General features: G+C 34.9%; 1 long non-coding RNA gene across 1 annotated transcript; it reads left to right on the top strand.

Annotated features, from left to right (window-relative positions):
* Window positions 1-637: 637 nt before the first annotated feature.
* On the top strand, window positions 638-14,630 carry LOC145225279 (uncharacterized). The gene is made up of 5 exons (XR_013859842.1): window positions 638-651; window positions 1,233-1,301; window positions 10,439-11,780; window positions 12,767-12,813; window positions 13,588-14,630. It is a non-coding gene; the product is annotated as an uncharacterized LOC145225279 (long non-coding RNA).
* The last annotated feature ends 309 nt before the right edge of the window (window positions 14,631-14,939 follow it).

Genomic DNA, 14,939 nt, shown 5'->3' with positions numbered 1-14,939 from the left:
GCATCTTGGCTGTGTATATGTTGCACTGTGATTTATTGTCTTAACTACCAATTTATTTGAGCTGAGTGGGACAGCCACATGCACAAGTTGTATTTTTTTTAAATTGAACACCATGTTTTTCAGCACACATAAATTTTGCAACAAAAACGTTTGTTTGTCCTTGACCTCTATATCACTTACTAAAATTGTCTTTACACAGACTTATGGATCATGTGTATGCACATTTGGCACGAAATATTTTTGACTACTCACATTTTCTGCAGACTAGGCTAGCACTGTAATAAAAAAAAAACTTGTAGTTAGCATCAGCTGTTCAGAAATGTTCTCTTTTAATAGCATTCAGCATATAATTTGAAACAATGTTACTAAGCATATAATTGGTTCAGCATTTTTAAACATTTCCAAATACAATTTTAGGTTATTTGTTGTGTTTGAGTTTGAGTTTTTTTGCCAGGCAAATTCAGTAAAATATTCACCAAGCCGGAAATAGCTGCACAGCGTTCAGACAGTAAAAAATGCGACAATGTTGAGGGCACAATTTGTGCATAGATGCTAGAAAGACTGCAACTGGACCGTTTTGTATTTGATAACATAAAAAAATTAATTTTAACATAAGTCAATAACATATCTGTTTTTCAGATCATCATCCAGGTAATCCATAGGGAAAAAATAGAAATGTTGAAAAAAATGATTTGAAAGTCAACATACAATAACTGCAGGAATAAATGTTTGGATGTATATAAACCATGGAGATGTCTGTGGTACTACTAGTATGGGCAGCATTTAAAAACTGGATCTTGTTTGTATTGTTTTGTAACCACTGGTATGAGTATTGTACACCATATGCCATATACAAATATGCAAAACCAAATAATTTATCCACCAACCTACATTTCAGGAGTACAACAAACCTAACATAATTAACATTTATTGTAACACTGTAGTGGGTAAAGTCATGAAAAAAAATCGTTCTGACTTGCAATTTTTTCTGCTGTTAACAAGTGAACAAGTAAAAATAGACTGTTTTGTTAAAATCATGCAAAAGTGTCAGTGTCTATTAGTTTATTACAACCACCCATCTAAAAAGGCATAATGTATGAATGAGTCTAAAAAGGCATAATGCTGCTGGCATGTAGACTAAACAGTTCTATGTCAATTAAGTTAATCTGGGTTGTTTATAGTAAACTCATGATGTTGGAGACTTGAAGATTAATTATATTCTTTTTTACCAGGACTTTTTGAAGGATGTGGAAAACAAAAAAATGTGAATGTCCTGGTGGCAAAGATTGAATCCATAACCAGTAAGTTGTCTTTAGTAGTAGTTACTGTTTAAACTAATAATACTGGCGACTTCAGTTGAATGTAGGACCAATTTGCCTATAGTGACAATTGGGATTTAGGACCTCGTATGTCATTTTCTACACCTAAATTGTTTACCAGAATGTGTGAAAAAAAAATTTTGTGAATCATGTCTTGTTTCGTGCTTTTTTGTTTTAACGTTTTTGCCAAGTCATCTCATCCTAAAAACCTGGGTGTTTATAGTGATGGGCAATTGACAGGGTTGCCATGCCTTCCTTATTTCTTTCAAGACATACAATGCTTATGTTTGTTCATTGTTATGTTTCGCCATATAGCTCCAATATTTACTCCACTACAATGGGTAAATTTTTTGAAAAATGTTGGAATTGGCTGAAGTATATATTGATAATTTTTAACAATCGAATTTAAAAAAAAGAAAATGAAATGAAATTTGGACAGCCTGTAGAATTTGCTATTTATAAGTGTCAATACTCTATGTTGCCAATGTTTACCTCTTCTTTTGCCGAAACATAAATTAGGACAAACTTTAAACAGTGTCTGAATTGAGTTAAATTTGCATAGTTTGTACTTATTGTAGCATTATTACTATTGGTCCTATAGTGTTTTGCTGCCTACTGCTTTGTCAGAGACTAGACATACCACAAAGTGTTTGTTTATATGCTTTCCCTATTGCTCGCGCTCATAGAATGAAACGGCATGGTCAATACGGTCACATGATATACTGATAACATAGAGGTCATATATTACTAATTGTAAACACTACATTTCTCCTTAAGTTATAGATCAGGGGTTCCCAACCTTTTTACGACCTCGTACCACTTGGACGCTCTGTACTGCCACTCGTACCACTTCTTGCAGAACAACTAATTTGATCGAATCACATTTTATGGAGAATAATAATATTGGCCTACTAAAATAACACCAAAGCACAATACCTAAATTTGATGAGATTTTTATTTCTTGCATTTTCGCTGCTTGACGTGATTAACGCTCACTGTACCACAGCGTTGTATGGTTTTTCAAAGCAACTATGCTTCTTGTTGACAATTGACTTGGAGATCGTAATGATACGACACAACAGGAGCAGTTACGTAACAATAAGATTAGGCTTAAGTAACGTTTTTCTGTAAACGAAACCAGATAAACAAAACATAAAGTTGTAAACCCAGGTTTTTGTGAAAAAAAAAATTATGAAGAAAAGCACTAAATATGCTGTGTGAAGAATAGCACTATAGGCAAAGAAATGCAATATACAAGCAAATCAAATATCCACACTGACACTTAAATGTAAGTACCATCTCTCAGATGTTGAGGAGGTCTACGATTTCTAGTAGGGTAACCACGAACAGGGTCATTTTCTAAAATATCATTTGCATTTTGTTCTTCACAAGGTGTTGTATTATCATAGTCATATGTAAAGTACGGGTGATCATGATCTGTATGTACATCATGTTGTGATGTTTTGTTATTTTCTTAAAGAATGATGAATTTCTGGTTTCTGTTTTGTGCCGTTATCATTGTGCATTTTATGCGTGTTACTGTAAATGCATTTGGATTATATGGAAGCATTAATTTTCCTTCCTTTCTTACTTTTAAAAGAACTTTATCGCCAATTTGAAAATGCGATTCTGTTGCATGCACTCAGTTGTCAGCATATTTCTTTATCTTCTTTTTAGCATGCTTATCTGTGATACGAAGTTGTGTGTTTTCTTTCTTCTCATCAATGTGAGAAATCGATTTTGCAGGACTTACTTGTGTTGTAGAGTGAGGTGTTGCTCTGTAATTTCTTAGAAATTGGTGTAGATTACGTTTCCACAAGTTAGTTTCAGCATTCATGATTTTCATGGCTTTGTTAAGGGTTTTTGTGAATAGTTCTGCTTCAGCATTTGCTTTTGGCCAATGTGGAGTAATCTTTCGATGAGTAAATCCAAGTTGCTTTGCAAATTTCTTAAATTCATGACAGGTAAATCGTGGACCATATCAGTTTTTAAGATATTTGGTATCCCGAAGTAGGAAAATGTATTTTCCAATGTAGGAATGACTGATGTTGCTTTTGTGGACCTGATAACTTCAACAATTGGATATCTTGAGTAATCATCGTTTTATACAAAAAGATATTTTCCTAAAGGGGAATGGGCCTGAGAAATCTAAACTAAGTTTTTTAGGTAGTTCAGACATTTGCAGTGGTTGATAATTGTTGGTAACTGTAGCAGCTTGGCAGTATATACAATCTTTGACTGTTTCTTCCACTGTTTTGTCAATTCCAGGAAACCAGATGTGTTCCCGAAGGAGTGTCTTGGTTTTTACAATCCCTTGGTGTCCTTCATGTGCTAATTTGATGACTTTTTTTGTAGTATTTTTGGAATGATTATCTTTGAGCCTTTCAGAAGTAGACCATCTTCTGTTACTGACAATTCATTTCTGATCAACAAGAATGGTTTAAGATTTGAATCTTTTATTTCTTCTTTCCATTTGTCGCTTCTTGTCAATTCAATCACTTTTTGAAGTTTTTCGTCATTTTGTAAGGCTTGTTGTATTTCAGCTTTTGTTAATGCAGCTGGTATAGCTGATGTGGCAACAAAATTGATATATTTTTCAGCATCATTTGTTTCTTGTACTGAATGATGTGTGATAGGATGTCTTGACATGTAGTCTGCTGGGTTGTCTTTTAATTGTACACTTCCAATCTCAAATTCCATCTTTTAATTCTTGCTGGAGGCTTTGTTAATGGGTTTTGAATATCAATTCTAAAGGCTTGTGATCTGTTACAAGTGTAAATGGTTTTTGTATTCCATGCAAATAAAGGTAAAATTGTTCACATCCTCAAACAATTGCTAATGCTTCACGTTCTGTCTGTGAATATCTTTTTTTCAACTGGTGTGAGCACTTTGCTGGCATAAGCAATGATGTGGAGATTTTTGTTTTCATCTCGTTGGGTAAGGACAGCACCTAATCCAACTGGACTTGCATTGACTATCAGCTCAGTGTCCTTTTCTTGATCAAAATAGTGTATGACAGATTTGTTTGTTAAACTGTCTTTTAGTTGTTGTAAAGCATGATCATGTTTTGCATTTCACTTCCAGGTAGAATTCTTGCGAGTAAGTTCTCTTAACGGTTGAGTAATTGTAGCATAATCTTTTATCAACCTTGAACAGTAATTTGCTAATCCAAGTAAGCCTCTTACTTCTTGTACTGATTTGGGAATTTCAGCATCTTTGATTGCTTCAATTTTCTTTTCTTGAGCATAGATTTCTGATTTGCTCACAACAAATCCAAAGAACTCAAGTTTAGACTTGGTAAACACACATTTTTTCTTGTTCAATGTAAGATTCTTCTCTCTGAGAGTGTTAAGTACCGCAGTGAGACTTTTGTCATGTTCGCCTTTTGTCTTTCCAAATACAATGATGTCATCACTAACATTCAATGCACCTGGTATGCCTTCAATCAGTTGTTGAATAATCTTCTGAAATAGTTCTGCAGCTGAACAAACTCCAAAGTTTAATTGTTTGTATCTGTAAAGACCATCATGTGTTGAGAAAGTCGTGATGTATCTACTGTTTTCATTCAACTCAATTTGATGATATCCTTTGTTAAGATTCAACTTGGAGAATGCTGTTGCTAAACTGTGAATCATATCATCAAGTGTAGGACAGATGTGTCTTTCTCTGTGTATAGCTCCTATTGGCTTGTCTCATGTCAACACAAGATGCGAACTTCTTCTGGGCTATTTGGTTTTAAAGGAGTAACTATTGGAGAAACCAACGGGATAGGACCTTTAACCTTTTCAATAATGTCATTCTTTTCAAGATACTCAAGTTCTTTCTTTACTTTGTCTCTGATGTGGAAAGGTATTCTTCTGTGGGGTTGTGCAACTGGTTGCACTGACTTGTCAATGTGCAGCATTGCTTTATATCCTTTCAGTCTGCCTATTCCTTCAAATCAGTCAGCGTATGACTCAAGGATATTTTCTTCTGCAGCCTTTACCACAGTGTTTGCGAGTTCCAGCAAATGTAGCTTTTTTGATGTACCATAACTCAACAAACATCCGTGTTTACCTTTCACAACATACAACTTTGTCTTGATTTTGTAACTTGCTGTTCTGATTTCAGCATATATCTTTTCCAATATGGGCAGTGGTCTCTTTGCTCCATATGCATGTATAGCTGTTTCAGTATCTTCTAGTGCGCAATCTTTAAACTTTTGGAAAGTTTTCCCATCATTTATGTGTACAGAAGCACCAGAATCAAATATGAAAGGAATTTCTTGTTCATTCACTTTCAAGATCATGTGAGGCATTTTGTAGTTAATACATTTCACTGTACACATGGATACACATTGTGATTCTTCATTGTATTGTAATCTGAACCAGAGGTGTTTTATGCATTTCTCACATGCTTCTTATTTCTGTTCATGAAACAACATTGGGGAAAATGATTGTACTGAACATTTCTTTCCATATTCTGGACAAGAGTTGCGTCCATGTTTATAAGGGTAGTTTCCTGCACAAAAGTAGCATTTCCTTTGTCTCAAGTGTTCTTGGTCGACTGATACTCTTCTCTTCTCTCTTGGAAATCTTTTCTGCTTTACTCTGGAAACCATTTTTCATTTGTTACCAACTTTACTCGATTTGCAATTGCTTTTGCTTGGACTTCTGATGATTCCATTGAATATGCAATATCAAGCAGTTGTGTTAAATTGATTTCTTTCTTCTCAAGTGCCCTCAATCTTAACTTGTTATCTCTGCACTTGCTGATGATTTGACTTTTGATCTCTTTGTCTCGATCAGTGAAATCACAATCAACAGATAGTTGTCGAAGACATGAATAGAATTGATTCATGTTTTTATCTTCTTCTTGTTTCGTCTCACGAAACTTGAATATTTCATAGTCAACAAGTTTCAGTAAGAGCTTGCAGAGCTTTGCCATACTCTTCAGCATTGCCATTATCTGGTAATGTTTCAAAAATGTCAAATACTTCTGCTCCTGCATAATGTAGCAAACAAGCACGTTTTATCTTGTGACTTGCGATGTCTTTTACCGCAAATAAGTTTTCAAGGCGTTTCACCCATTTTGTCCACTGTGTACCAGCTGTTCAATGATCGGTAACGTCCAATGGAGGTATACTATCTGACACAGGTCCTCTTCCAAATTGTTTTTTTCTGCCCAAAGTTTGTCCGATTTGTTTAGCATCAAATGTTTGATAGATTTGAAAAAAACTTGCGCAGCTGGTAGATATAGTTATGTAGATGTGCATCCCACTTTGTTTGTCTTGATAACCCCAATATTTGCCCTGCTAGTCCCCTAAAATGGTTCCCGCTAAAGTTTGTCTGACTCGTTTTGCCATCAAATGTTTAATGGATTTGGCTGAAACTTACTCAGCTGGTAGAAATACTGATGTTATGTAGATGTGCATCACACTGTTTGTGTTGAAAACCTTAGTATTTACCCAACTGGCCCCCTAAAATGGGCACATTTTGTAAACAAAAATGTTGGCAGTCTGTTCAGTTTGCCATAATTAGGTGTCAATTGTTGTGTTTTGCAGCCCCAGTATTTACCACAACAGCCCCTAAAATGTGTGAATTTTTTGAACAATGTCTGAATTGGATGAAATTTTGACAGGTTGTTCATTTTGCCATAGTTAGGTGTCGACTGTTGTATTTTAACCCCACCAACTCCCTACAATGGGTGAATTTTTTAAACAATGGGGGATAGCTTGTATAATTTACCATTCATATAAGCTGATTATTGTGTTTGACCTTGTAGCCCCAATTTCACCCCACTATCCTCCTAAAGTGGGTGAGTTTACTAAACAGAGTCAGAATTGGCTAAAATTTGGGTAGCATGTGGAATATGCTATTGTAGGTTTCGATTGATGTGTTTTACCTTGTAGGTCCAACATTTACTCCAACATTCCCCTAAAATAAGTGAATTTTTAAATAACATCAGAATTAAATGAAAATTGTAGCACCACAATTGAACCAACTGGCCTCTAAAATGGGTGACTCCTTTAACAGTGTTCAGATTGAAAAATTGAAAATTGGACAGCTTGTAGAATTTGCTATTCATAGGTATCAATGTTTTTGTTTTGCCCCATTATGCCAATACCTACTTCTTTTCTTTAAATATGAATGTTAAATAGGACATACTTCAAACAATATCTGGGGTGAATCTAATTTTATAGCTTGTATTCTACATAGTATTATCATTTAAGCCCAATGCTGATCACTGTGTCTTACCTTACAACACCCGACTTTCTCATGGTTATCTCTTGAAATGCATTATTTTCAACCTTACATGTCATAAAAGATGGTGGCTAATATGGTACCCAAAATAAAATAAGCAAAGGAAATATATTAATGTTTTTAAATAGGTTATAGCAGGGGTGGGCAAACTTCATTGGTGACACATGCCAATTAACTTGTTGTTTCAATGTGTTAATGATCTAGTACTGATCACTGTGTTTTACCTGACAACACCCAATTTTCTCATGGTAATCAAATGCACTGTTTTCAACTTGGCATATCTTGGGACCCATGTGTTTCTGTCTTCAGCAAGAACTATGTTTATGAATGAACGGTGGGTAAAATGTGAGCCAATATAAAACAAATGTAGGGAATGTATTGATGTTTCAAAATAGGTTATAGTGTATGTGCATTGGCAAACTGTACTGTTAAAAGTTAGTGTATGTGCATTGGCAAACTGGTACTGGTAAAAGTTAACCAAGACCTGGGTTGCTGTTAGATGAATAAAGTATTTTCCACAAACAGGAAGTTGCTGGATTAGATTGTTTCTGGCAAAATATATGGCACATGATATGTTAGGACTCGTATAAATGCAAAGATTGGTTTTACAATATTTGTTTCGGTTCATATAGTAAACTTAATTTTTCAGTTGTCTATATTTTGTAACCCATGTCAATGGCAACTAGGGTTTGTTGGGGAGTCAACAATTTCAACTATCTGGATAATGGATATTTTAAATTTAGCTGTCTGGTTAACCAGACAATAACAATTGTATCACAATATCATCCAAGTGTGGCACAGATTTCTGTTTAGTGTTAATTTTAGTCTTGCATATTTCAAATTTACATACTTTACATTTACTGCTTAAGCAGTGTATTTCTAAAAAAGCATACACATGTTGTTTCACGTTGAAGTCATTTGTTCCCCACACATGTAAAGTTGAAATTAATGCATTTCAAGAGATAACCATCAATAAGCTTGGTGTTGTAAGGTAAAACACCGTGACCACTACTTGGCTTAAGTAATCATGCTATTAAAAGTACAACCTATGTAAATCTGATTCAATTCAGACGTTGTTTGAAGTTTGTCTTATTTAATGTTCTATTTATAAGAAAGAAAGGGTAAATATGGGCAAAATAAAGTAAAACAGAACAACTGGCACATAAAAATAGCAAAATCTACGAGCTGTCCAAATTTCTGACACTGTTTAAAAAATTCTTCCATAAGAGGGGGCTAGTGGGGTAAATATTGGGGGTGCAGGATGAAACACATGGTAAATGCTAACACTATAGGGTAAAACTTAGCAATTAACATCCAAAAATGCCATAATCTAACATCCAATTTCGACATTGTCACAAATTTTAGGGGTTAAAGGGATATCTGGTGGGGCTACAGGAAAAAAACAACTATTGACAGCTACAAAATGGCACATTAAGCTACACTATTTTCTGCCACTTCTGACATTGTTAAAAAACTCATCCATTTCAGGGGTTTAGTGGGGTAAATATTGGGGCTACAGGTTGAAACACAACGACCCCTATAAATAACCTGTCCAAAATTCACCTGAATTAGACATTGTTTAAAATTCACCCATTTTACCCATTATATATATGTTAAGAAGTGAATCACACTGTATGTGCAATGGCAATTCCTATGTGAGAGTATCTCTGGAAACAAGCATAAACAAATATAACTTGCAAGCTAAAGCGAATTCCTACATTTGGGACATTATTAAACTTGGGTATTTTTGGGCAAATAGATGACTGAGTTGTGTTTGTTTCGCTTGGTAAGAAAAAACGTAGTGATACAAGCGCTAAAAACAATTACCAAGCCAGAAATAGCTGCACAGCATCATTAAAACTTTATGGTAAAACACTTTATGCCAGACTGTTACATATCATTTTGCAACTACTCACCTGCCATGTTCTGTGCTATTTTTTGTGATCATTTCTGATACCTATTAGGACGAGCACTGACAAGTTGCATTAAAAAGGAAGTACATTTCATAGTAATGTCTTTGCTGCCCATCACTTTATGTCATGTTTTGTTTTGGCTGAACAACTAGACACAAACATATGCAATTTAATGTCCAACTGCAAAGACATTACTATGAAATGTATTTCCTTTTTAATGCAACTTGTCAGTGCTCGTCCTAATAGGTATCAGAAATGATTACATTGGTATACTTCTATGGTCGATCTTAGATTACATCACAGCTGAAAGCGTTGGGGTTGTTTGAGAGCACTTATACACATGGATGCAGAAATAAAAACTAACACTCTTATTTTATAGTTGTGCTGTTAAAAATCATAAAACAATGGCACATTTCAGAATTATATTAGATCACTCAGTGTTTGGCACATTTTATTATGCAACATTAATCTCAACAAAAATACAATTTGGTGTTTTTTAACAGTAGCAATATATTAAAAATATTAAAAAAATGTTTATTTCTACATGTATATTGTTTTTACATGTAGTAAGTGATCTTTTGTTTGAAATTTATAATACTTGTAGTAAAATACCAGGCACTTCTGCAACAGTCAAGATATTCAATTTTTTAGTTTTGGCATTTAGCCCCTAGCTCTGTGTCACACCAAAAATGTTTTCAAACCTTCTCATTCAGTACTGTGGCCCTTTTCTACATTACCACTGCAGTATGGTTGGCAACCTTAAGTTTCTTTATTTTAACAAACAGTAGTTATCATTTAAAATATGGGTCATTTCATAACCACTTCCACCAAGAATCTCAAAAACAAAACCACGAGCAAGCAAACAAATGGGGAATTTTTTGATTTTTGTTTTAAATCAATGGCAACACTTTGTATGGCTGTCATTTAAAATAACATGATCTAATCAACTGATTTATTGTTGCAGAAACATTTATGGAAGAAGGACATCCAGAACATGGTTTCATTCCAACAATGCTTGTCTTCCCCTTTTTTTCTTTTTTTCTTTTTTTGTTTGTTATTAATATGTATATGGTAGTCTTTAAATAATTGCTATGTTAGCTTGAGAAAGTCTGCTCTTGTGTCTGCTTGTGTACTGGATGCGTGAGATATGGTATATAAATTATTATTGCTGCTGGTTTGCCCCATTGTTTCAATTCGGGTTTGATGTCAACTTGAGTGTGGCTTAGTTTAGGCCCTGAAAAAGGACGCTTTTCTTGGCTGATGCTAAGTTTACATTTCTTGTTGGCTGATTGGAGGTGGCATGTATTGTTGTGATGCAGATTGCTTGTGTCAGTTGGTGTTGCAGGGACAGACCTTGGCTGACCTCTTCTGAGGACTTATTAAGACGAGCAATGACCCTGTGGCATTTAGCTGATGATTGCATTGTTAGCCAAGTCTGTTGCTGACCTGGTGCAGTCAAGGAAAGGTTACCCAAAATATTGTGGCTTTGTCACATTTGGAACCCAACTTGTTCTAATCCTTGTCAGCTGTCTGTTGTAAAAATAGGTTTGTGTATGTGTGTCAGTCTGGTGAGGCTCACGCAGAAGTTGTCTGAGACCTCCGGGTCACTTTTTAAGATGGCTGAAGCTGAGTTTCTAAAGGGCTGGCTGTCTGTTGTATGATTTGTCCATGTATTGGTCTGGTATGCCAGATGTTGGCTTGGGATTACTTGGTTGATGGTAGCTGAACATGGCCGAAAGGTGTGAGCTGCTAGCCGCTCACGTTTACTACTTGAAGCTGGGTGTTTCCTTGCACGCAGATGGCATTGATGTATAAGTCATGTGTCTTTTCTGTTCCCTATTAGGCTAACTGTATATGTGACTTTCGCTTCCGTAGATTAGTTGATTTGTTAGATGTGAATTTTTTTGTGGAGGTGTATTTTTAGTTTTGTTTTTTTGTTGATATGTGGATATTTAGGTGGTGGTGATGTATTTTTAGTTTCAGGGTTTTGTTGATATGTGGATATTTTGTGGTGGTGTATTTTTAGTTTTGGGGGTTTTGTTGATACTGTGGTGTGTCTACACTGGTATATATATGTGGTACGTGTGCAAGTCTTTTGTATGTTTAAAGTGTTTTGCTGCCATGTTGCATGATCAGTATATGGAGTATATCTTGTGTTGCATTGTTGAGATTGAATTTGATATGCGTGACATTTTGGTGCTCACAGGTGATGGCAGGATGAAAATTGAAATGTAGGCATTGCATTGTTGGGTGAGACTCATGTTCAGATAAACAATCTTCCTTTGCTAATGGATTCACCTGCCGAAGTAAGTTTTTGAGTCTTTATTTTGTAGTAAAGTCATGCACATAGGATTTTCAATTTTTTTAATTGGTTGAAATTTGGATGATTTGTAGAATTTGAGATTGTTGGGAGTTGAATGTTGTCTTTTATTGTATAGTCCTAACATTTACCACACTAGCTGTTAATTTTGCAGTATAATAAAAATTTTGTCTGAAAAAAGTGTGAAGCACCCAGTGTGAAATAGCCATACTTAATATGTTATCTTAAAAAAAAACAGTGCAAGCCTGTACAGAACCTTCAAATGATGCCTGTGAAATGTAATGAATATATTTGGTTGTTTATATCATTTATACTAACTTGTATGCATATTGTATGATATCACTGGTCATTATTGCTGCAATTATTAGCTAAAACATTCCTAACTTTGTTGTATTATTACTGCACAACATGTGTGTATATGATCTGTTTTAAATGTATGCAAAAAAATTATACTTTGTTTATTTCTAATTAATGATTTGTTTACCAGTAATAAAATTTTAAAACAACAATGAGATAATATAGTTCATCATTCAATGGCTACCTTTGGGACAACTGGTTTCATTTCTTCTATCTTGATGATAATCATTATTATGAAAGTCACATTATATACACCTTACAATAATGTTAGCATTGCAGTCTGCACCCAATAGTTTTTCCCGTTGAAACCTTGTATTATTTGGTCTTGTACAGGCCTGGCTCGTTGTATGTGCAAACCACCTTGATCGTTTCCAATGTGCAACCAATAACCAAAATTTATAGCTTAGTAGTGTTTGTGCTTAATTTGGGAGATAACTTTTTGCAACAAGTGTGCCATTTTTTATTTTCTCCTGTCATGCCATTTATAAATGATCACTTTGATTAGAATGTAAATGTTGCATTATCACCCAGGTCTTTTACTCTATTTATTGTTTTTTTAGCAAGCATATAATTACTGTGTTTAGCTGTTTTAATTCAATTTTCTTTATATTGCAGAATGAAGATCTTGTTATCAAACTTTCATGACAATGATTTACTCACAAGTAAGTTTGACTTAATTGCGTAGATTTGGTGCAGTTTAATTTTGTGCAGCTTAATAATGTTACAGCAATATTAATTGTTTTTCTGGAAGAAAAATATCAAATACATTTTTTCTCCAAATAAACTGAAAGATAGCTTATCTAAAAACAACAACGATAAAATAAACACAATTTTAGATTATATGATTTCTTAATTATTTCGTGGTTGTGGCAGTTTCAAGAACAACGCAACAAACAATTTAATATCACTTTGTTTGAAGCTGTGGTTCTCAACTCGTTTGAGGCCGTAGACCACCAGTCCAATTAAAGAAGTAAAATGGTCCAGTCCATTGTTGAATAAGAATAAAGCAAAATCCACCACAATGCTGGCTTGAAATATATTATTTGAACACACCATTTAGTCTAAATCAGAGAACCATCCAATGTAATTAACATCCTGTGGACCACCCAAAAAGTTATCATGAGCCAATAGTGGTCCATGGAAAACCAGTTGAGAACCACAGGTTTAAAATCATTGTGTATGGAAGGTCAATTTGAAAATTTAGTCATCTTAAGCGAACTTTTTTTTCAAGGCATCTAAAACTCTTTTTTTAGTAATTGAAATGTTAATGTTTACATTACTTATCCCTTTTGTATGAAGCAAATAATAATCTATAATACAGGTTTGCAATGCACAAATGAAACGAAAATGTGTTCATGTTTTTTTGATACAAAACATTACCAAATCTTAATCAATTTAGACGCAAATGCTCATAAATCAAATATTTTGTTTTTCAGATTTCTTGCTTCTTCTTTCTTCACACATTATTCCTACATTTTATTGTGTTGTGTTGTTGTTTTTTCGTTTCGCTGTGTCTGGTGTTTTTAGGTAGAAATGCATCTTAGATCAGACAGCCTGCAGTCGTCCGATTTTATATTTACCTATAATTTAAGATTTTTTTATACACTTCTTTTGCCCACAAGTCATGGACTAAGACTGAGAATTTTGTTTTTATCATACTCCTACACTTTTATCCCATTTCACGCTCATGAAGCTAAACGTTGCCTACCGCCATTTTATGCGGTGCTTCTACCCATTATCTTAGCTATTCAGTTTATATCACCCTCAAACAAAATCGGCGTGTACATTTTTTTGAGCCGATGTTTCTTCTACCCTAGATGGTATGTTAAGTTCAAAATACACTACTTCCGCCCTCACAGGTTCAATCCACCATATTTTTTGCCCTTAAAATTACGATATGCCGAAATCTGTTACTACCGGGTACTTGCCACTTTCAAGTAACCACCGCTCTTTGTAATAGGCGACGACATACTTCATCGGTTGGTCGTCATTCATTGAGGCGGGGAGGGGCCTCTACAATATAAACTCGAAGAGAGGTTTTATAACAAAACCAAGGTCATGCCGTGTTTTTCACTCAACGCGCGGTCCATCCGTACAAGTGTTTTTGTCTCAACAAAACAAACCTTAAATACCCACCCTACCAACTTTTTGCTACATCGAAACAAACCAATCAATTTGATCTGAATCACATTTTTGGGTGCATTTGACACTAAAATTCCTCTTCAAATACCGGTTAGGCCCATTTGTCTATCTTTCTGATGGTTTAACCTCAAAGCAGAACTTGTTATACCTTCCAAAGTGCAGATTTTGCCGATATCAACCACCTCTGCGGGTTTCTGCACACTCCTCACAACCCAAAATAACTAACTATGCCATCCTGCATATGTCGGTCAACTTCATATTCTTTCTTACAAACGTTGTGGTCACAATATATGCGTGTTGCTCGTTCAATCTGCGACAATAAATCAATTATGCTTCATTTAATGAGTAATTCAAACGTAGTTAAGGTAGCCTACAGTAATCAGCGGGAGATCAAGCAAAACAGTTCTGAAAGGTGTCGATTTTACATGCCAATTTTTAAACAAACTTACCGTGGGTTCATGTGACGTCACACTGGGGTCTGAGGCGTGGGCTCGGAATATTTGAAATGAGGTCACGGGAACTTTTGAAGACGAAACTGTGCAACTTCATTTTTTAAATTTTAGGTCACGTGACTCTAATTAAGGTCAAATGCCTGCGGCAAGAGCTTGGAATTTTAAAACAGAAACTGTACGGTCTCAAAATTTTT

This window comes from Phallusia mammillata, chromosome 4 (genome assembly GCF_965637545.1).
Source record: "Phallusia mammillata chromosome 4, kaPhaMamm4.hap1.1, whole genome shotgun sequence".
In the NCBI taxonomy this organism is placed as follows: domain Eukaryota; kingdom Metazoa; phylum Chordata; class Ascidiacea; order Phlebobranchia; family Ascidiidae; genus Phallusia; species Phallusia mammillata.
The sequence above is the reverse complement of the archived record's forward strand: the minus strand, read 5'-3'. Positions and strand labels throughout refer to the sequence as shown.